General features: G+C 41.4%; 1 long non-coding RNA gene across 17 annotated transcripts in view; it reads left to right on the plus strand.

Annotated features, from left to right (window-relative positions):
* LOC103351145 (uncharacterized) overlaps nt 1-21,425 on the plus strand; it is a 271,397-nt gene that overhangs the window by 157,463 nt on the left and 92,509 nt on the right. Inside the window, exon 6 of one of the 17 annotated variants that reach the window (XR_016217523.1) lies at nt 14,020-14,553. The exons of the other annotated variants lie outside the window; for them this stretch is intronic. This is a non-coding gene — a long non-coding RNA (uncharacterized LOC103351145). Of the gene's footprint in view, nt 1-14,019; nt 14,554-21,425 lie in introns of those variants that run through there. 17 annotated transcript variants of the gene reach the window in all.

Below are 21,425 nucleotides of genomic sequence, written 5' to 3' on the forward strand. Positions count from 1 at the left end.
TTCCTGTCTTCTAGCTCCTGGTGTGTCAATCTGGCCCAGTCCTGGCAGTTGGAGCCACCTGGAGAGTGAACCAGTGGATTGATGATCTCTCTTAGTTCTCTCTCTCTTTCTCTCTCTCTCTCTCTCTCTCTCTCTGTCTCCTCTCTCTCTTCATTCCCAATAAAATGAAAACAAGTAAATAAAATTTATATAAACATAATTACCTTTAAATCACAATGATCACAACCTCTTTATTATCCAAACACTGTGCCCAGGTGAGCTTTCCATGCCTACATTATTCCACAAGGAAGAGCTCCCTCCTGGCTTCAGCCCTAAATAAAGAGGACAGAGCCTTGTGACTCCATCTGGGCCAAGGTGGGTTATTGCCAAAAATAACCTGGCATCAGGGGATTCAAACTCTTTGCCTTCAAGTTCTGGCATTCTAGTAAGGGCTGAGTTGGAACTGTCACAGGGAAACTCAGCAGGCAAGGGACAGTAAATGCAATTCAGCACTTGGTTAAAACTAGAGCATGGCTCAAAAATGATCACAATGAAAAGACCTTGCTAGCACCTTTCTTTAAACAAATATATACACAGTGCTAAATACTTTTGTATTGGGTCTTGAATTTTTGTTGCTTGAACACTGTTGGAAAACTAAGAATCACCTGACTGCTCTAAATTGTACATTTTTCTTTAGAAAGAATATTTTCCTGGTAGTCTAGATATCTGTGTATAAGCAAACATAACTGCCACTTTTAAGAGAAGAATGCCTATGTTCTTCACACTTAAAGTACTTCAAAGCAGCTTACCCAGAACACGATACATACTTTATAAGTGAGATTCAGTTGCAGTTCCTAAGGAAATTCCAGACTCATTCTGGACAAGAGTAGTTGCTAATGTTTATAATGATAATACTGTTTATGGAGTACTTCTATATGCAGGTGCTGGGTACAATATAATCTGTACAACCTCTCCAAGATAAGTTCTTTCACTATCCCCATTCTACAGAAGAAAGCACTGACATTAAAGTTCAAGAAGAAACTTATCCAAAGCTTAAATGTGGCAAAAGTGGGAATCAAGCAAAAGTTATTTGATTCCAAAATTTATATTCTTTATCGCTATGCTGTATACATGGAATCTTCAAAAAATGTATGAAAAGGGCTTGGCATTGTGGCATGGCAGGGTAAGCTGCTGTCTTCAGAGCTGGCATCCCATATGGGTGCCGCTTTGAGTCCCACCTGCTCCACTTTCAATACAGCACCTTGCTAAATGTGCCTGGGAAAGCAGTGGAGGATAGCCTGAGTGCTGGGGGCCCTGTATCCACACGGGAAACCTGGAAGAAGCTCCTGGCTCCTGGATTTATCCTGGACCAGCTCTGGCCATTGTGCCATTTGGGTAGTGAACCAGCAGATTGGAGACCTCTTTCTTACTTGTTCTCTCTCTGTCTCTCCCTCTTTCTGTAACTCTGCTTTTAAACAAGTAAAAATATTTTTAAAAAAAAAAGGTTATGAAAAATGCACATCATATTTTACTTCTGTTTTCCTACAAAGTTTTGGAAGCATCCTTTTACTATTACGCTGCCACGATTTGAATGTACGACACAGGCCTTGGTAGAGACCAAGGTAAGAGAGTATGAGAGAACAAGAACCCTATCTGGGCTTCTATCCTCAATGCCAAGATACTCCTTGTTCAATCAGTGATAAATGAAGAGAAGCATAAGCTCAAGAGATTTATTTTGAATCAATAAGTCTCTTGACATGTCTTGTCAAAATAGTCAAATACCTAAGACATTGCCCAGACCCAGCTGCCAGTACCAGCCCTTGAGCCACTAAGCCATAAATCAAAGAGATTCCAACAAACATGAGCTAGGAGATACCAAAGCCAAACAAAACAGAAAACAAGAGACTCAAAAAATATGGATGGCATGTGAATAACTCATACATTCAGCTGTTGTGCATTGAGGACATAATTGAGTGCTGAGCTTTGGCATTCCTACATATCTCATTCCCTTCCTTTCTCCACACCCATACCTCTCCATCAACCAGTTGTCTAGCCAACTGCAGAGACAACTGGCTTTTTTCTCTCTCTCTCACCCCAGCCCTCTCACTGTCATGCTGTTTCTCAGTATCATATCTACATTTGACACTGAGAACATATTACATATAATTTTACTTGGCAACTAACGTGGTAGAATGGACTTTATGGTAGGTAATTCAGTGGCCTCATTTCCTAAGTGATGAAGGAGGGAGCAGAGTACAGCATCTCCTCTGCACACTAAATGTCCTAGTGTGGGGACGTTTATCCCAGAGGGATCCTCTTAGAACTGTTATAGATAAGTGTAAAATTTTAAAGTGTGTAGAAAACACCCAGGGATTTTATTATAAGGCAAAGTCTAACTCATTAGATGAGACCTGAGATTCTGTACTTCCAGCATCCAGGTAATGCTACCTACAGAGACAGGCCTGAGGACCAAACTACCAAAAACCTAGAATATGGAGAAGAAGACAGGGATCTGAGGAATATGAGGGAAAGAGAGGAAAGAACCCCCTTTATCCAAAAGATATGTCTGAATTATTATAAAACAAGGAGAATAGGAGATGGGAGGATATGAGCTCTACTTATTCTGACAAAACTGTCTAAAATAATTGAATGAATCTAAGTCTCCCCAGAATTTGTGGTCTCATCTAGCAATGTCTTGATTTTGTGTGGGTTATTGTGGAATGATCTAGATTAGTTCTTCTCAAGCTTCATTGCGTGTTTAGAATCACTGGAGTGTTAAACTGTATTCACCCTGTTTTCATCCAAAAAAAAAATCTTAGTATCTGGAGTTGAGACCCTGTTTCCAAGTTTGTTTGTTTGAATTTCTCTAGGTGGAGAACCATTGGTGTGATTATTCTGTAGGTGGGCCATACTCTGACTGGGAAAGGGCTAAACCCAGAGTCTGATTCAATGGAACAAATTGCCCTACTTAGCTGAAGAACTTAAGCTTGGTCATTTTGCTATTTTGGGATTGCTGAACTCTACTTGCAGATGATTTTCAGAGTGATACCAGGTAGACTCATGAATAGAACATTCTCAGCCAAAGTCTGGTTATAAACTTTCCTTGCTTCTCTTGTATATTCTATTTTTACTTTTCCTGTTTTGTATGTTACCCAAATTCAGCTGTTTGAGTAAAATGGTTCCGAGAAGATAAACTCCTTGAAGTTTGGAGAAAAACTTAATTTTGGTATTGAAAGACCATTCAGACTCAATCCTTGGCTTCCAGTTTTTATCAATTCAGATCTATAGGCATTGCTCATAAAGACCAAAGAGGGCAGAATTGCCTACTTGTTGATCTGAATTCACACTCTGAGGAGCTGCTGGAAGAGGCAGTGTGTAGGATTGAACTTCCCAGTTCATTGATCATCATCAGTCAACAGATGCCGTATGTATGATCAGGGTTCTCCAGGGAAATAGAACCAATGGGACACGCACACACAAACACACACATCCACCCCATACTTATGGATACATTATAAACATCCCTAATCAAGAAATCCAAAATCTGAAATACTCCTAAATGCAAAACTTTTTTGAGTGATGTCACCATTATAGATGCTGAGAAGTCCCAATATCTGCAGTTGGCAAGCTGGAGACCCAGAAGGGCCCAATTGGACAGCCTGACAACCAGGAGAACTGATGGCTGTAGTTTCAGTTTGAGTCTGAATCTGAAGGCAGAAGACTGAAGTCTCAGCTCAAAGACAGACTGAGGAAGCTCCAGTTCTCTTTGGGCCCTGAACATTGCATAAGGACTACTCACATGGGGAAGGCAATCTGCTTTACTTGGTCCACCGATTTAAATGTTCACCTCATCCAGAAACACCCTCTTAGGTACATCTAGAATAAAGTTTGACAAAATATCTGGGCACTTCATGGCCTATTGAAGATGACACATAAAATTAACGACCATGCTACAGGATCTCACAGAAAGAGCCTTTCAAAACAACTCCATTACTTACTATCACCTGAGAAAGGTTACCAGTGAAGACTAAGCAGTTTGCAAGTAGGCTAAAATTATCTTAAGTGTTCTTTAAACATCTTCCAACAGCAATAGTGTGTATCTGTATTCTCCCACTTTCCCTTAATGTTCCAGAATGCCAATATAAAGACATGATCCAGGGCCAACATTGTGGTATAATAGGTAAAGGCATAGCCTGTGATACTGGCATCCCATATGGGAGCCTGTTCAAGTCCCAGCTATTCCACTTCTGATCAAGCTCCCTGCTAATGGCCTGGGGAAAGCAGCAGAGGATGGCCTAAAGTACTTGGGCCCTTACTACCCACATTGGAGACTCAGATGACTCTTGTAGCTCCTGGCTTTGGCTTGTCTCGTCTCTGGCCATTGTGGCCATCTGGGGAGAAAAACCAGCAGACAAAAGATTCTCTCTCTTCCTCTCTCCCTTTCTCCCTCTCCCTTCATCCCTCTCTTCCTCTCCCCCTCTCACCCTCTCCCTCCTCCTCTCCCTCTCCTTCTCCTTCTCTCTCTGTAATAACTCTTTCAAATATATAAATAAACCTTAAAAAAAAAAAGACATGATCCCTCTATGGTAGCCAGAATTCCTGGCTTTTGTTTTTCTTTCCTATATCTCTCCCAACTATGTCCTACCACTCCTCCAGAGCCAGTTTATATTTCACCTTCTTTATGAAGTATGTACTAGTCACTTCAGTTCACTTTCATCTTTGTTTCTTCAGCTTTGTAGCCCTTATTACTGTTCATAAAGTTTTTTGGCTTATTATCATATACTTTGTGATCCTTCTTGTATCAAAGCTGATACAAATCAGAGGAATCAAAAGCAGGGACATTGGAATCATATATTCCAGGTTCAAATCTGATTATACTACTTACTGGATGCATAGCCCTGGGCATATATTTAACTCCTCTGACTTTAGAGTTTTGTAGTAATAATATAAGCCATGATAATGCACAAATCAAACTCATAGAAACAGTGGTTGCCAAAGACTGGTTGTAGGGGAAATGGAGAGATGTTTGTCAAAAGGTTAAAAAAAGAACTTTTCAGAGAAGTAATAAAGGTTAAATGAGTGAGAATAATGACAGTATAACCGTATTTTTTTAAAGATTTATTTTATTTTATTTGAAAGACAGAATTACAGAGAGATGTAGAGACAGAGAGAGAGGTCTTCCATCCGCTTATTCGCTCCCCAGGTGGCTTCAATGGCCAGAGCTATGTCGATCCAAATCCAGGAGCCAGGAGCTTCTTCCAGGTCTCCCACATGGGTGCAGGGGCACAAGCACTTAGGCCATCTTCTACTGCTTCCCAGGCCACAGCAGAGAGCTGGATCAGAAGAGGAGCAGCTGGGTCTCGAACTGGCGCCTATATGGGATGCCAGCGCTTCAGGCCAGGGCTTTAACCTGCTGCGCCACAGCACCGGTCCCAATATAACCTTATTTTTATGTGTGACCCCAATGGTCTTATTTCAGATTAGTGTGAAAATACTGAGTTCAGGGGCCAGGGCTGTGGCATAGTAGGTTAAGCCTCTGCCTGTGGTACCAGCATCTGATATAGGTGCTGGTTCATGTCCCAGCTGCTCCTCTTCCCATCTAGCTCTTTACTAATGGCCTGGGAAGGCAGTGGAAGTGCTTGGACCCCTGCACCCACGTGGGAGACCTGGAAGAATCTCTTGGCTTCTTGGCTATGGATGGTCCCAGCTCCAACTGTTGTGGCCATTTGGGGAGTGAAGCAGCAGATGGAAGACCTCTCTCTCTCTTCTCTCTCTCTCCCTCTGTCTGTAACTCTGCCTCTCAAATAAATAAAGAAAATCTTTAAAAAAAAAAAAGTTGATTTCAAAATAAAGCAAAATTTTTACTCACTTTTGCTATACCTGGAACAGATAGACATGTCCACCACACCACCTATGATTTCCTTTCTTTTTCCATACACTTCCTATGCAGAAACTTTCTTGTTATGCCTTTTTTTTTTTTTTTTTTTGACAGGCAGAGTGGACAGTGAGAATGAGAGAGACAGAGAGAAAGGTCTTCCTTTGCCATTGGTTCACCCTCCAATGGCCGCCGCGGCCGGCGCATTGCGGCCGGCGCATCGCACTGATCCGAAGCCAGGAGCCAGGTGCTTTTTCCTGGTCTCCCATGCGGGTGCAGGGCCCAAGCACTTGGGCCATCCTCCACTGCACTCCCAGGCCATAGCAGAGAGCTGGCCTGGAAGAGGGGCAACGGGACAGAATCTGGCGCCCCAACCGGGACTAGAACCTGGTGTGCCGGTGCCGCAAGGCGGAGGATTAGCCTATTGAGCCATGGCGCCGGCATTGTTATGCCTTTTAACTTCCCTCCCAGTCCTGGACATAATTTTGCCATCTTACCTTTCTTCTCCCCTCTCCAGTCTCTTTGTCTCCCTATTTCTTGCAAATCTGCGTGACAATGAGGTCAGATCTGGCAAACACCAGTAACCTCTCAGGCACACTTACATGTTAAGAAAGGGGGGAAAAGATAGACCAAAATGCAGAGGGAAAAGATTAGACAATCATATATTATTTTTGGCTTGCCACATGTGTAAAGAATTTAGTAGTACCTGGCACTGGGCACATGCCTCCAAAAGACAGTTGCTACTCTTTATGGATATCATGTATTGCAGAATAAAATAAGAATTCCACTCTTTTTCTTTATAAATATGCTGTCTTCTCAGCTAGATTGCAATGTCTTTTAAGGAAAGAACTTTCTTTTTTGTTTGTTTCTTTTAAATTTTTGTTTTATTTTCCTTTGATTGTTATATCTTTATTTAGTAATATATAGAAACAGATTTGATTAATTTCAGATATGATACCAAGAATACAATCCTAGTTTACTCCATCCCTCCTTCCTTTCTTTTTCTTTTAATTTTTTTGCAGTAACATACTTTCAATTTATTTTATAATCACAGTCTCAATGTTCCTCTAAACATGGAGCTCTGCAAGTAAAATTGGAAAGACCACTGCTCCACAGGGCTATAGACAGGGTTATAGACAGCAATCAGATCACAAAATGTTAGGTTAGCTTGATGTACATTGAAGTTTTTTTTGTACTCTATATATTAGCTACAAACAATCAGAGAAAACATGTCCAAGGTCTTGGCCCACCCTCTGCTGTTTTCCCAGGCATACTAGAAGAGAGCTGGACCAGAAGTGGAGCAGCCAGAACTCAAAGTGGTGCTCATGTGGGATGCTGGCATTGCAGGCAGCTTCTTTACCCACTATACCATAGTGCTAGCCCTACAGGTAACTCCTTAATATGCTGATTTCATTAAGGAAAGAATTTTCTAAAATACTTTTTATGGCTCTGTACCAGTACTGCCCAATAGAATTTTCTGCAGCGATGGAAATGGGCTAACATCTGTGCTGTCCAATATGGTAACCACTAGTTAGTTACATGTGACTATTGAGTATGTGAAACATAGTACAAATCAAAAACTATTTTTTTAGTTTTGTTGAATGTATTTAATTTACATTAAAAAGTCTCATGTAGCCAGTTGCTACCATGTTGAACAGAGCACAAAATGACTACTACAATATCTTGCACAAAGTAGATATTTAATATTGTGTACTGATTAGATTGATAAAGAAATTATTATATGAACCAAGCATAAACTATATAGTTAAAGTGCAATTTTTCCAAAGAATAATTTTAGATCTACTTACTTAGATGAGTAGTAGCTACTTTCCTGTTGCTGTATACTCCAGGTATATAGCACGTAGTTTTCTTGCCACAGGAAAAATGAACACATACTAAAACATGTAAATAAAACGATATTTAGGCTCACTTTTCTTTGCTCAGTATGAATTCATTATGACTCCGAGGTCAACCTATTTTGTTTTTCAGAAATAAAAAACTATAATGTACATGATTTGTTGAATGGTGGGTTCTTGTTATGACATTTCCCTTCAGGAATGAACGAGAAAGAGATAAGCTATTGTCAATGCAGCCACAAGCAAATTCAACCATACTCCTCAACACGGAAGTATAATGTCAAAAAAGATTAATCATGCATTTAATGACGCATGGACATGTTATCTCTCTCATATATTGAAGGACCAGGGCATGTTTAAATACTTATAGGCCATTATGAGACAGTCAAGGGCTTGGTGGCCTTGAGAGAACATTATATCAGTAACCCTCTGATGCTGATTGTCTCCATATGAAGACAGAAATATTTCATTGATAGTATAGTTCATGTGGATGGTAGCTGTTTTAAAAACATAAATGAATATTTTTATGTTACTGAATGTATTTCCTCATCACTTTGTATTTTAAAATACCACATTTGAACAAGGCTCCTCTCCCTTGTTTTGTGTTTTGGCTCTCTTTCCTCTCCCAAAGTAACAGTTAAAAAAAACACACACACAAAATGAAGTCATAAAGAGATCCCCAAAGATATGGGGAAGAAGATCATTTATTCAATTTTTAACAGAAGGAGTCTGTGATCTTAAAAATAAGGTAACACTGAAACATTTTGCTAAGTGAAATAAGCCAGACACAAAATAACGAACATTGTGTGATCTCACTTACAGGAAATACCTAGAACAGGCAAATTCACAGAGACAGAAATTATATTAAAGGTTGCCAGGGACTTGGGGTTAGAGAAAAATGGGAGTTACAAAGTAGAGTGTTTGATGAGTAGAGGGTCTTTTTATGTATAATAAAAAAGTTTTGGAAACAGATGATGACTGCACAGCATATAAATATAATGGATGATGTTGCATTGTATACTTAAACATGGTTAAAATGGAAAATTTTGTGTTATCTATATCTGTATCTATCTATCTATATATATATATTTATATAATCACAATGAAAAAACAAAGAGTTGGTAACTCAGTAGATCTCACATGAAAGAGAAATAACACTGGAAGCAGCCACCAGCCAGTGTAAACCCAAGTCTTTAGCTGCAGTCAGGTTGAATAAATAACATTAAACTTCAAGACTTTGATTTTGACTTATAACATTTTATAAGGAAACAAAGTTTCCCCCCAAACAATTGAAATGAAATAATAACCAGTGGCATTAGATCATAAGGGGAAAAAGGATATTAACAGGGTGTGGGAAAGTGCCTGCTGGAGGGCACTCTTCACCTTTGGATGATGTACTTTAGTACAGCTATATCTTTCACAAATACATCCATGAGGCCAGAAAAAGAATGGTGTTCTGAAATCAGTGAACTGACTTACTGTGGCATTTCTTGAGTGTTAAGTGGCTGTGGTAAGATATTAGAACTAGAAAGGGCTCCCAGAGCTATTTCTTCATCCTTTTGACTTGAGGGACCACTACTAAGTCATCTCAAGCTTAGAACTTTTTAAAAAATTCCTGAGATCCCTTGGATGTTTAAATCCATATCTCCTAGATGGAAATTAACTATATTTTCCTGCCTAATTAGAAAAAGAGAGGAAGCCACCATCACCTTACTGTTAAGTTTCTCATCTATCTTTCAAAACCAGAGCCTAGAAATGGAGCAGATACTTTAGGAAGGATGCAACAGAAGGCATCCTGTATTTTCTTTATGTAGCAGTCAGGGTTCAGGCAGGAAACAGGTCCAACATGATTGTTATGGGACTCAGGGAGTTAATATATGAATGAAACCATAGTAAAAAAAATACTCGAGAGTGAGGGGTGCTGGATAAAATCTGGATGTGTCAGAGGATCAGAGAAAGTGTCAGGAGCCTGTCCTGGTGAAGCACTGACAATGGAGAGACCTGTCAGACTTTTGGGGAGGATCCAAGAAGCAAAGCACCTCTAGCTGATGGAGTGTGGCCATTAACAAGGCAACTCTGCCTTTGTTCACGTTGTGGGCCATAGCCCAGCACTGTGTGCCACTGGTGCCACTACTGATCAGCAAGGTCAGCAATAGAGAAGATCACCCAGAAGTAGAGCAGAGGAGAATGAAAGCCACCTGGGGTCTGTGCTCTGACCATCACTTATAATGACCCTGCTCTGCGTCTTCCAAATCTCATACAAGTTTCTCCTTTGACCAGCTATAACTCTGAATTATGTGGTTACCAGCATAAGCAAGTTGAAACAGTGTAATATAGCATTTTATACCACCTCACTGCATTTTACAATTAATGTCTAGTTTTAAGCTTAAATAAAGGCATCAAAACTGTTCCTAAGGTCTGAATAGAAAAAGCTTATTCACCTTATTCTTGCCTTGTTCTGGTGAATAAAAGATTGGAAAATGATTTTAAAAATCAAGAATATTTCACTTTTCCCCTCCTGACACTGTCCATTTACTTCATGGTAATTGATTTTAGAAAAAGATAGCACTTTGTTACTCCCCATCTCATCAGGCAGAGTCACAAGACTGTCATTCTACATTTTCAGTTCAATTGTAAAGCATTATCTATCAACAAATTGAGCAGTTTCTAAATTGGCTGTCTTTACATAATGCCTAACATCCAGAAGTAGAGTATTGTTTGCAGTGATAAAAGCTTGGAAACAACCAAAATATCCATCATTAGGAGAGTGGTTAAATTATGGAGCAAACATGCAATGGGATACCATACAATCTTTGAAAAAAAAAATAAGGCAGAGTACTGATTACAGAGCAATCTGAATGTTATTGCATTAAATAGAAAAGGCAATGTGAGAGTAATATATGTGGTACCATTAAACAAAGGGATTCATACAATGCACAAATGCATTGATGCATATAATGTCTCTTGCCTACAGGGAAAATGACTGAGAATGGGTGAGAGAAAGAATATATAATCTTTGAATTTTGTGCCAGATAGATAGATAGAGGTGGACAGATAGACCCAGATCTTACCAATGGTCTTCTTTGTAATATGATGTGATTTGGCACATTTTACTCCCCAAATCTCTGCTTTGGGCATCAAGGATATCCAGGAGGAAAAAAAAAGTTATAATCTGTATCATAATTTAAAACAAAACTCACATACTCGGTCAATGTACCAAAGTGTATGCACGTGGAAACACATGGGGAAAATGTCCTTGGCCCTGCTCATTTCATTCGTCAATATAACCAATACTTTTGTGCATTTTTATATGTTTTGTGGTATGAATTTAAAGACGGGTGCAATTTACCTGTTGTAAATAGTCCTTCTTTGAGACACTATCTATTCCAAACTACAGAAAGAAGTCCTCTGTTACAGTTATCAGAATCAGTTATTAAAGAGGGAGAGAATATTGTTGTTAATCTAGGTCAGTTAAGAGGCTTATTCTACCCCCTCCACTTTTCCTGGACCACCTGCCACAGGAGGATTGAATTTACTGTGTTTCTCCCTTGTAATTCATTTCCTCTGTCTAAATTACATTTTCCTCTTTGATTCTGCCCAGATGTTTGACAGGTGCTTAACTTATGGACTCCTTCATCCAATAGCCACATGCTCTTTCTGTGTACAGTTGTTCAAGGTTCAGAAAGAAGCTACATTCTGCTTGAGTTTCTCCTTCTGGGCTACACAAATCACATAATGAAGAGCAGAGTGTGTCAGTGTGAGCTTTGGGTTGCTACTGATTTCCAAGGAACCGCAAAGGGCGTTCTTTCTCTTTATTTTTTTTAAAGGTTTATTTATTTGAAAGAAGAGTTACACAGAGAGAGGAGAGGCAGAGAGAGAGAGGGGTCTTCCAACTGCTGATTCACTCCCCAAATCACTGCTTTGGCCAAGCCTGGGCCAGGCTGAAGCCAGGAGACCAGAGCTTCTTCCAGGTCTCCCATGTGGGTGCACAGGCATGCTGCTTTCCCAAGCTCACTAACAAGGAGTTGTACTAGAAGCAGAGCAGCCAAGACTTGAACCAGCACCTATTTGGGTGCCAGTGTCGCAGGTGGAGGCTTAACCTACTGCATCCTAGCGCCGGCCCCAAGGGTTTCTCTCTTACAAGAGCTCTGGCTCTCCCTTTCCATTTCCTTCTGGACTTCTATTAATTAATGTTCATTTTCAAAGCACTTGGCAATGATCATGACAAAAGGGCTATAAGACACAATTGTGACCATCTTCTGATTAATATGCAGTACTAAATGCCCTGAAAAAATATTATCTTGACATTTTTAGAAATAGTTATTAGAGGGGGCAGGCATTCGGCACAGTGGTTAAGATGCTGCTTGGGATCCCTGCATCCTATATTGGAATGCCCGGGATCAAGTCCTGGCTCCACTTCTGATTCCAACTTCTTATTAATGTGCTCCTCAGGGTGCAGCACATGATGGCTCAAGTAGTTGAGTCCTTGCCACCCAAATGGAAGACCAAGATTGGGTTCTACACTCCTGGCTTCAGCCTTCCCAGCCTTGGAAGTTGCGGACATTTGGCAAGTGAACTAGCAGATAGAAAATCTCTCTCTCTCTCTCTCTCTCTCTCTCTCATGCTCTCTCTCCATTCCATATAAACAAAAATAAAATAATTTTTTTAAAATGAAGAAAGGAATAATTATTGAATTTATTTCTTACAAGAAACCCCAGCATCACCATTTCTTCCTTCTGTGTGCACAAGAACATTCACCCTTTCTGAAACCCTTGGCCTCCCACCAGCACCGCCCATCTCTCAGTTGCTTGGTAATGAATAGCGCTGTGGAGGAAAGGGTAGTCTGTTATATCCATGTGATTGCACATCCAGTTCTCAATCCAGTCTATACTTCCCTGTTACTCTTATAGTAGGAGAAACTGACTTAGAAATGGTTTATTTGGAGATCACTAAATGATAGATGAGACTGATGCCCTAATCTCAAGCATTAGAATTCTATCACTCTTCTCTTTCTCTGCCACTTCTGGTGATGTGGTGATCAAGGTTAAGATCATTGGTTTGCACATCTTTTATGCTTCCATCTCTCACTCCACTCCAGCTGCAGTAGGCTTTAAAAAAATATATTTATTTATTTATTTATTTGAAAGGCAGGGTTACAGAGGTAGAGGCAGAGAAAGAGAGGTCTTCATCTGCTGGTTTACTCCACAAGTGGCCGCAATGACGGAGCTGGGCCAGAGCTGGGCCGGTCTGAAGCCAGGAGTCTGGAGCTTCTTCCAGGTCTCCCATGTGGGCGCAGGGGCCCAAGGACTTACACCATCCTCCACTACTTTCCCAGGCTATAACAGAGAGCTGGATTGGAAGTGGAACAGCCAGGACTCAAACTGGCACCCATATGGGATGCTGGCTCTGCAGGTGGCAGCTTTACCTACTATGTCAGGACTGGCCCCTGCAGTAGACTTCTTGCTGCTCCTTCTAATTCAGTTTTGGTGCTTGCTGTTCCTTCTACCTGGAATGCTGTTCTATAGAGCTACACAATTTACTTCTTCACTTTGTGGTCAGATCATTGCTCAAATGTTACTTTCTTATTGGCTACCTCATTTAAAATTATGGTCCCCAGAACTCCCTGCTTAATTTTCCTACAAGGTGCTTCACCTAATATGTGTTAGCTTTTCTTATTGCATCACTCTATTCTAAGTTCCATGAAGGATTTTTGTCCACTTTGCTCATGACTGTATCCTCTTTTTATTTTTTTAGATTTATTCATTTATTTATTTGAAAGGCAGAGTTAGAAAGAGAGAGAGAGAGAGAGAGAGAGAGAGAGAGAGAGAGAAGCCTTCCATCTACTGGTTCACTCCCCAAATGGCAGCAATGGCCAGAGCTAGGCCTATCTGAAGCCAGGACCCAGGAGCTTCTTCCAAGTCTCCCATGTGGCTGCAGGGGCCCAAGGCTTTGGGCCATCTTGTACTGCTTTCCCAGCCATAGCAGAGAGCTGTATCAGAAGTGAAGTAGCCAGGACTTAAACCGGTGCCCATATGGAATGCCTGCACTGCAGGTGGTGGCTTTACCCACTACACCACAGCACCAGCCCCTGTATCCTCTATATCTGGCACAGAGTAGGTAGATACTCTGGAATAAATTCATGAACAAATGGCTGTAATTCCATTCTGATTTATGAGTTAATCTAAGGCATTGCTCTAAAGCCAAAAAGGTGGGAGTCAATTCAAAGGAGCAAGAGCCAATATTTATTTATCAACTACTAGTATGTTCTGAGCATTTTCTAAGTTGACACTTTTTGCTTTCTCTCTGCAGTATCACCAACACCTCATCCCAGCCATTTTTTGCAGTCTCCCTTCTTCTGAGAACTTCTCCTTGCCAACTCCATCCATATGGCCACTCTGAGAGCCTCCACATTAAAGAGGTGTGACTCCAGCAGTTGGCCTTCATTATTGGGTGCACAAGTAGACCTCCCACTCAATCTAGACAAAAGGTCTGCCTCAGAAAATTTGGAATCCAGATGAAGATACCCAAACCCAGGCTGGTCTTTCTATTGAATTAAGAAAATGTAAGCCTGGGAACTGATGTTAGCAAGTCATGTTTTCATTCATGCAGCCTGGCAAAAATGGAAAGCTGGTCTGCAGCAAAGACAAGAATGGAACAGTCATGCAGAAAGACACTTGCTGTGAAGCCAAGTAACTACCTGATACCCACTGAGTCCCTGATTTCAGTTCACCCACAAGAGTCAGCCACATACCTGTGTTTCGATCTGTAACTATCCTCATGTCCTTATACTACATTCTCTTTTACCTTAAACTAATTAAAGATGGTTCCCATGTGTTAAGAAAACTTTATTTAATGCTGACAGTAACCTGATGAAGTAGTTAATTTTTCTATTATTTAACATATGCAGAAGTCTTAGGAAAGTTATACACCTGACCCGTTACTGATAGAAAGTTACTGGCACATACCAGCCAGGAATTGAAGTTGGTACTACACAATTTGGATGGACTTCCATTCTGTGATTCAGTCATGTTTAACTGTCTGATGCTTTGGATTTTAAAAACTTTTTATTATGGGGGGGCAGGAGTTGTGGTTTATTATAAGAGATAGGGGGTTTACGCTGCCTCTTGGAATGCCCACATTTCATATCAGAGTGCTGGTTTTAAGTCTTGGCTACTCCACTTCTGATCCAGCCTCCTGCTAATGTGCCTGAGAAGGCAGTTGATAATGGCCCAAGTACCTGAATCCCTGCCACTCAAATTAGGGGGAGACCTGAATGAAGTTCCAGGCTTGTGTCTTCAATCTGCCCAAGCCCCAGCTGTTGCTGGCATCTAGGGAGTGAACTGAAATCTCTCTCCCTGTCTCTCCATGACTCTGCCTTTCAATAAATAATTTTTTAAATCTTTTTATTATGGACATTGTTACACAAACATACAGTAGAAAGAATACTATAATAAGTACCCATGTACTTATCAACCAGTTTCAACCATTATCCACATTCACAAGACTCGCTTCTTGGTTTCCTTTTAAGCACTGGACCTCCCAAAAGAAAATTAAAAATTTATGTAGGACTTGGAGTGGCGTCTATTATATTTTTGTACAATTATCTTTCACAGAGAACTTCAGGAGAAAGATACTGAGTTCAAGAGGCTCAGCCACCAAGAGCCATGTAGTCCACAGTACTTTCAGAGGCAGAGACATGGATTGGATCATGAGAAAGGAGGAGAAGAGATGGCAGGGGAGAGGAGGAAGGAGGGGAAAGGGAAGGTAGAAGGTAGAGGAATATATGCTCTTCCAGCTCCCATGGAAAATGCTAAATGTTTGGAAGGCTCTTAGGAGTCCAAAGAAATACAAAACCGTTCTCCCACCCAAATAAATTACACATTTGTGATAACAAGGTAAGGTAAATACTCAAATATTGCCAGCTGAAATACAGTCTTCAGTATCAGGATTAATTTGTTTTGACCTTGCTCTGGTCCTCTCTGCCTCTGGTTAATGATTCACAAGTGACACCTTGGTAACAGCTAAGGGACCCTCTCTCCCTCCTCTCTTTAAGGGCAGGAAGCAAGCCTGAGCCTGGGGACAATCCCATCACCCCAGATTAGAGCTGCACCCAGGACACTGCTGGGACGGACCAGAGCTTTGTTCACTGAGACGGCAGGTCCCCAGTCTGACACTCTGCTGACAGCTGCTGTTTCCATTCTCTCTCCCCCTCATGCCAGAAGGACATTTATGTAAGCACCACTGGCTCAGGACTGAGTACATCAAGATAAGAAATGAAATGGCTGCACTCAGCAGGGCGGTGGAGTGCATTTTCCCACAGAGAGCACAGCCCCAGAACTGCCAAGATGAGCAAGAGTCACTCTCAGGAGATTCCCATCCAGGGGGTTTCTCCCCTGATCATGTTGTTTGGTGCCCATGACTTTATTCCTAGTTTGGAGGCAGCTGCCAGCACTAATACCCATCTCACAGGGGAGTTGTGCAGATCAAATGAGATTGTGAATGGGGAGGTATTTTGTTAACTGCAAAATGCCATACAGTCGTAAAGGGCTGTCATTTCCGCAACTCTGCCAAACATACCTAGGGATCTGCCTCTCACCTCTCATCTCACTCCCTTTCAGTCTGAAATCCAAGTCTTTCCCAAAGAAAAATGCTTCATTCAGGATCTATTTCTGAACGGCAGCCACCACTGCAAAGAATCCACTAATATTTATAATTCACATGCGAAAATGTGTCAAGCATATTTAGCAAGCGATTCATGAATTCCTGTGCCTAGCAACCAAAACAGAAAAGGAACATATGGAATCTGTGGTTATTTGATACCAACTTGATCTGAATGAACAAATAAATGTGCCTGTTTTCCAAATGTGAACCTGGTACAATTATGATTGACTGTGAGTGGGGGTGAATAACATTGTTGCTACTTGTATTTTATTAGTTGTTCTTTCAGAATGAAATCTTTATTCCTGACACAGAGAGAGAACTGTTGACTCTGGCACTGTGTCTTCTGTCATTGCAGAGCACTTCTCCATGCTGTGCCTTTCCCATTCAAAGCCTTGAACTTCAAGATCCCTTCTTCCCTCCCTACTGGGTACATGGTATTGTCAGGTATTACAGCAGTCACCATTTTCTCCAGAGCCAAGAATGTGGCAGTGAGCCCTGTGAGTGACTCTGAGCAGAAAGAAGTCAGGGAACAAAATCTACTGGACTTTTGTTTGAAAGCTTCCTCAGCTCTAGGGAGGCAGATTTCAGCTCACCATAAAGAAGTTTCAAGCACTCAGAGCTACTGCAAGATAGCATGGACTCTCAAAGAGATTCCGATCCTTACCAGCTGGCTGTGGGCAGCCACTGGAAGGGATGCTATACAGAGAGTGAATGTGCAGCAGAGGATGGGTGCACTGAATAAAATGTTCCCACCAATCCCAGGAATTCATGGGTCTGCAGGAGAGCTAAATTATTTCAAAAAAGAAAAAAACACAAGAAGTTTTCTTTGTGGTATCATTGGAATGAAATGGAAAGATCCTGCCTAAAAGTATCTTCTTCATTGACAACTAAAATCCCTTCATCAGCAGTTTCTTCCTTTGGGTCAAGAATTCCACATTTCACTTTTCCTAAGTTCTTTTCTTTGCCTTTCTTTTCTTAAGACACAATAATTGTAAAACTTCATCTAAGAATGAAAGAATTTACAAAAAGTTTTCTTCCCTTTCTCTTGAGAGAAAAGATGGAAAAATCATAAAACCCATGAGTGGTAGGCAGAAAAAGACAAGGAAGGAGGAAAAGAAGGCAGGCAGACATGAAGGAAAGGCAGTCTGTGAGAAATTTTTCTGACACCACAAGTATTTGTGACCAAGTCTGACAAAGACTGAGATGTCTTTAGAATTTTTCAGCTTTTTGTGGGAAATTTTTTTTAAGATTTATTTATTTATTTGAGAGACAGAGTTACAGTCAGGCAAAGGGAAAGACAGAGAGGTCTTCCATTCACTTTCACTCCCCCCAAATCAGCCAGGAGCCTGGAGCATCTTCCAGGCTCCCATGTGGGTGCAGGGAACCAAGCACTTGGGCCATCTTCCACTGCTTTCCCAGGCCATCAGCAGGGAGCTTGTTGAGAAGTGGAGCTGCTGGGACTGGGATCAGCACCCATATGTGATGCCAACGACACAGGCAGAGGCTTAACTTGCTACACCACAGTGCCAGCCCCAGTAGGAAATTCTTCCAAAATTTTCTTTTCCAGCATCCCAGACATCTGACTGATCTCTGTATGGATCCGACCCTCACAGTTACCAGCTACTTCTGTAAGCTATAGCCTTCACTCCAATGAACCATATCCACAGAAACTAACACAACTCTAGGATTGTCATGACTTGACCTTTTGTCTCCGCCCTTCTACCTCCTCTGTTCCCTAATAAGACTCGAGAGGAAGACAAAACTAGGACAAGATTTTGCCATTAGATGTACATAACTTTTCCCTCTTGGCTTCCAGTGAGCAAGCCACTCACTCTGTTTTTCCACCTGTAAACTAGGTATGACAATATCTTCCTCACAAGAATTCTGAAATTAGTATGGCAAATAGCTGTTTCTATCAGGTAAGGCTCAGTCTGAACATTGATAGTATATTTAATCTGCAGGTTTGAAAGACTTTAATGAACAATCAACTTAGAAATCTGGGGCAGGGTTAAACCATAGAAACCTGGACATGTCTATCTCTCTAAGTTTCAAATGCAAATAAAATAAATAAATATAAATTTAAGAAGGAGAGGTGGGCATTTGATATAGAGGTTAAGATGCTGCTAGGGATGCCCACATCTCACATCAGAATGCCTGGGTTTGAGTCCAGACTTCTCCACTTCTGATCCAACTTACTGCTGATGTGCACCCTGGAAGACAGCAAATGATGACTCAAGTACTTGGGTCTTCACCACCGTTATGGGAGACCCAGATTGAGTTCCAGGTTCCTGGCTTTGGCCTGGCCCAGCCTGGCTGTTATGAGCATCTGAGGAGTGAAATTGTAGATGGAGGATCTTTCTTTGTCTCTCTACCTTTCAAATAAAAAATGAAAATAATGAAACTTTTAAAAATAAAAAAAAATTTAGGGAACTGGTGTTGTGGAATAGCAAGTGAAGCTACTGCCTACAATGCCAGCATCCCATATCAGAATGCCAGATCAAGTCCTGGCTGCTCTGCCACTGATCTAGCTCCTTTCTAATGTGCCTGGGAAAGCAGTGGATGATGGACCAAGTATTTAGATCCACATGGAAGAATGGCATGAAGTTCCTGGTTCCTGACTTCAGCCTGGCCCAGCCCTTGCCTTTGGGAATATTTGGGGAGTGATATAGTGGATAGGAAATCTTTCTTTTGTTTTCTCTCCCACTCCGCCTTTCGAATAAATATAAATAAATAAATTTAAAAGATAAAAAAAAGTCCAGGGCACCGGCATCCCATATGGGCGCCAGGTACTAGTTCCGGTTGCTCTTCCAGTCCAGCTCTCTGCTGTGGCCTAGAAGGCAGTGAAGGATGGCCCAAGTGCTTGGGCCCTGTACCAGCATGGGAGACCAGGAGGAGGCACCTGGCTGCTGGCTTCAGATCAGCATAGCTCCAGCCATAGTGGCCATTTGGAGAGTGAACCAATGGAAGGAAGACATTTCTCTCTCACTGTCTGTAACTCTACCTGTCAAATAAATAAATAAAAATCTTAAAAAAAAAAAAGTCCAGACATTGTCAAGCCCTATACTTAACTCCTTATACAGTAAGGAAAAATTCTCAGATTTTAATTAAACATGTCAAGTATAATAATTATATAATATTTAACTATAGTAAAGTTGTAGAAATGTGTAAGTTAAATTGAAATGTCCTCAAATACTATCAATAAAAACAGTTCCTTCTGGACTTTTCTACATGAAAATCCATGTAGCCAAAAGTGAGTTCTTAACACTTTGGTACTCTGTAACTTCTCTGGTCCTCAGATGGTTTTATTTTTTTCATTTTACAGATGAGGAAATTGAGGTTTAACAAGGTTTAGTAAATGCCCAGACCACACAACTAGAAAGTGAAAGAGTCAGGGCCAGTGCCGTGGCATGGAAGATTAGGCCTCTGCCATCAGTGCCAGCATCCCATAGGGGTAACAGTTTGAGTCCCGGCTGCTCCACTTCTGATCCAGCTCCCTGTTAATGCACCTGGAAAAGCAGCAGAAGATGGCCCAAGTCCTTGGGCCTCTGCACCCACGTGGGAGACCAGGAAGAAGCTCCTGGCTCCTGACTGTGGTCTTGCTCCTCCTTGGCTGTTGTGGCCATCTGGGGAGTGAACCAGCGAATGGAAGATCTCTCACTCGCTCGCTCTTGCTCTCACTCTCACTCTCTTGCTCTCTCCTTTTTTTCTCTGTATCTTTGCTTTTCAAATAAATAAATAAGTCATTTAAAAAAGGAAGAAAGTGAGAGTCAAGAAGCTAGTTCAATATCTGACCCACAATTAGAGTTCAGTAAATACTTTTAGAATTTAAATAACAAAATTTAAACCAGACATGAAATAGGACACTGCTATATTAGAGATCACTACTGTTTCTTTTTATTTTTTATTTCTTAATTTGACAGGCAGAGAGAGATAGAGTTTTCATTCACTGGTTCATTCCCCCAAATGCCCACAGCAGCAAGGGTTGGTCCTCGCCAAAGCTAAGAGTCAGGAACTCATCTGAGCCTCACACATACATGTCAGGGACCCAAGTACATGAGCAATTACATGCTACCTCTCAGGGTGAACATTAGCAAGAAGCTGGAATTGGTGGGGTGGAGCCAGGACACAAACCCAGGCACATTATTGTGGGATGCAGGCGTCGCAACCAGCATCTTCACTGCTGCTCCAAAGGTATGCCCCCTGATCACCACTGCTTTTATAGGGCAGTTTATCTCTAAAACCTGTGCTTGTAACCATGTTCCAGCTGCCTATTATTCTCCTGTTTCACTAAGTTAATACCTTTGACCTCAAGGAGCCCCCAAAGATATGCTATGTGAAATCTATCTCCATGAAGTATGCCACAAGATCAAGTCAGCCTTCCACTTTCCTTATGACAGTACCTTTTCTAACTACCACTGACTTCCCCTCTCCCCTCCTGGCTTAAAAAAGAAAATGTTACATCATTGCATTTTCTCACCCAGGAAAGACTTTTTAGATACCAGCCACCCTCACTTCAACACCCTGGGACCCCTAGGAGTGCCAGAGAGAAGTGTTAGGGAGAGTGAATATATTCAAGTGAGGAATAATGCCTGCCAAGCTCATTAGCACCTAGGCTCAGAGAAGGAAGCTGCTATTTTTATCCAATGTACCTTCACTTAAATAAATTGCAGAGAAACTTGACCAAAAAGGGGTTCCTTTGGAAGTGTTTGTTCCTTCTAATAAGGCCTGGCTCTCTTATGCGCCTGGGTGTTATCCTCAGATGTGGAACTCAGGGTGTTGGAAAGGTACCTGTGTGAAATCTCCACCTCAGTCTCCAGCTTTGGGTTCTATCCTAGGCACAGGCCACACTGTTAGCAGGCAAACTTAACACTCTGGGCTCAGGTAGAGTGCCACCTCCGAGGCCAGGAGGTAGGGCTTCACCTCTTCCTGTCATTCACCAGTGAGTTCTGGTCACTCGGTATGGTTCCAGTGATATGATTCCTTTAGTTGAGGCTGGTTCATAACCTAATGCATGAGCTGATTTTCACTGCATTATATGAGAATTTAGTTAGACC

Source organism: Oryctolagus cuniculus, chromosome 12 (genome assembly GCF_051225735.1).
Source record: "Oryctolagus cuniculus isolate XC-2025 breed Fujian yellow rabbit chromosome 12, ASM5122573v1, whole genome shotgun sequence".
Lineage (NCBI taxonomy): Eukaryota > Metazoa > Chordata > Mammalia > Lagomorpha > Leporidae > Oryctolagus > Oryctolagus cuniculus.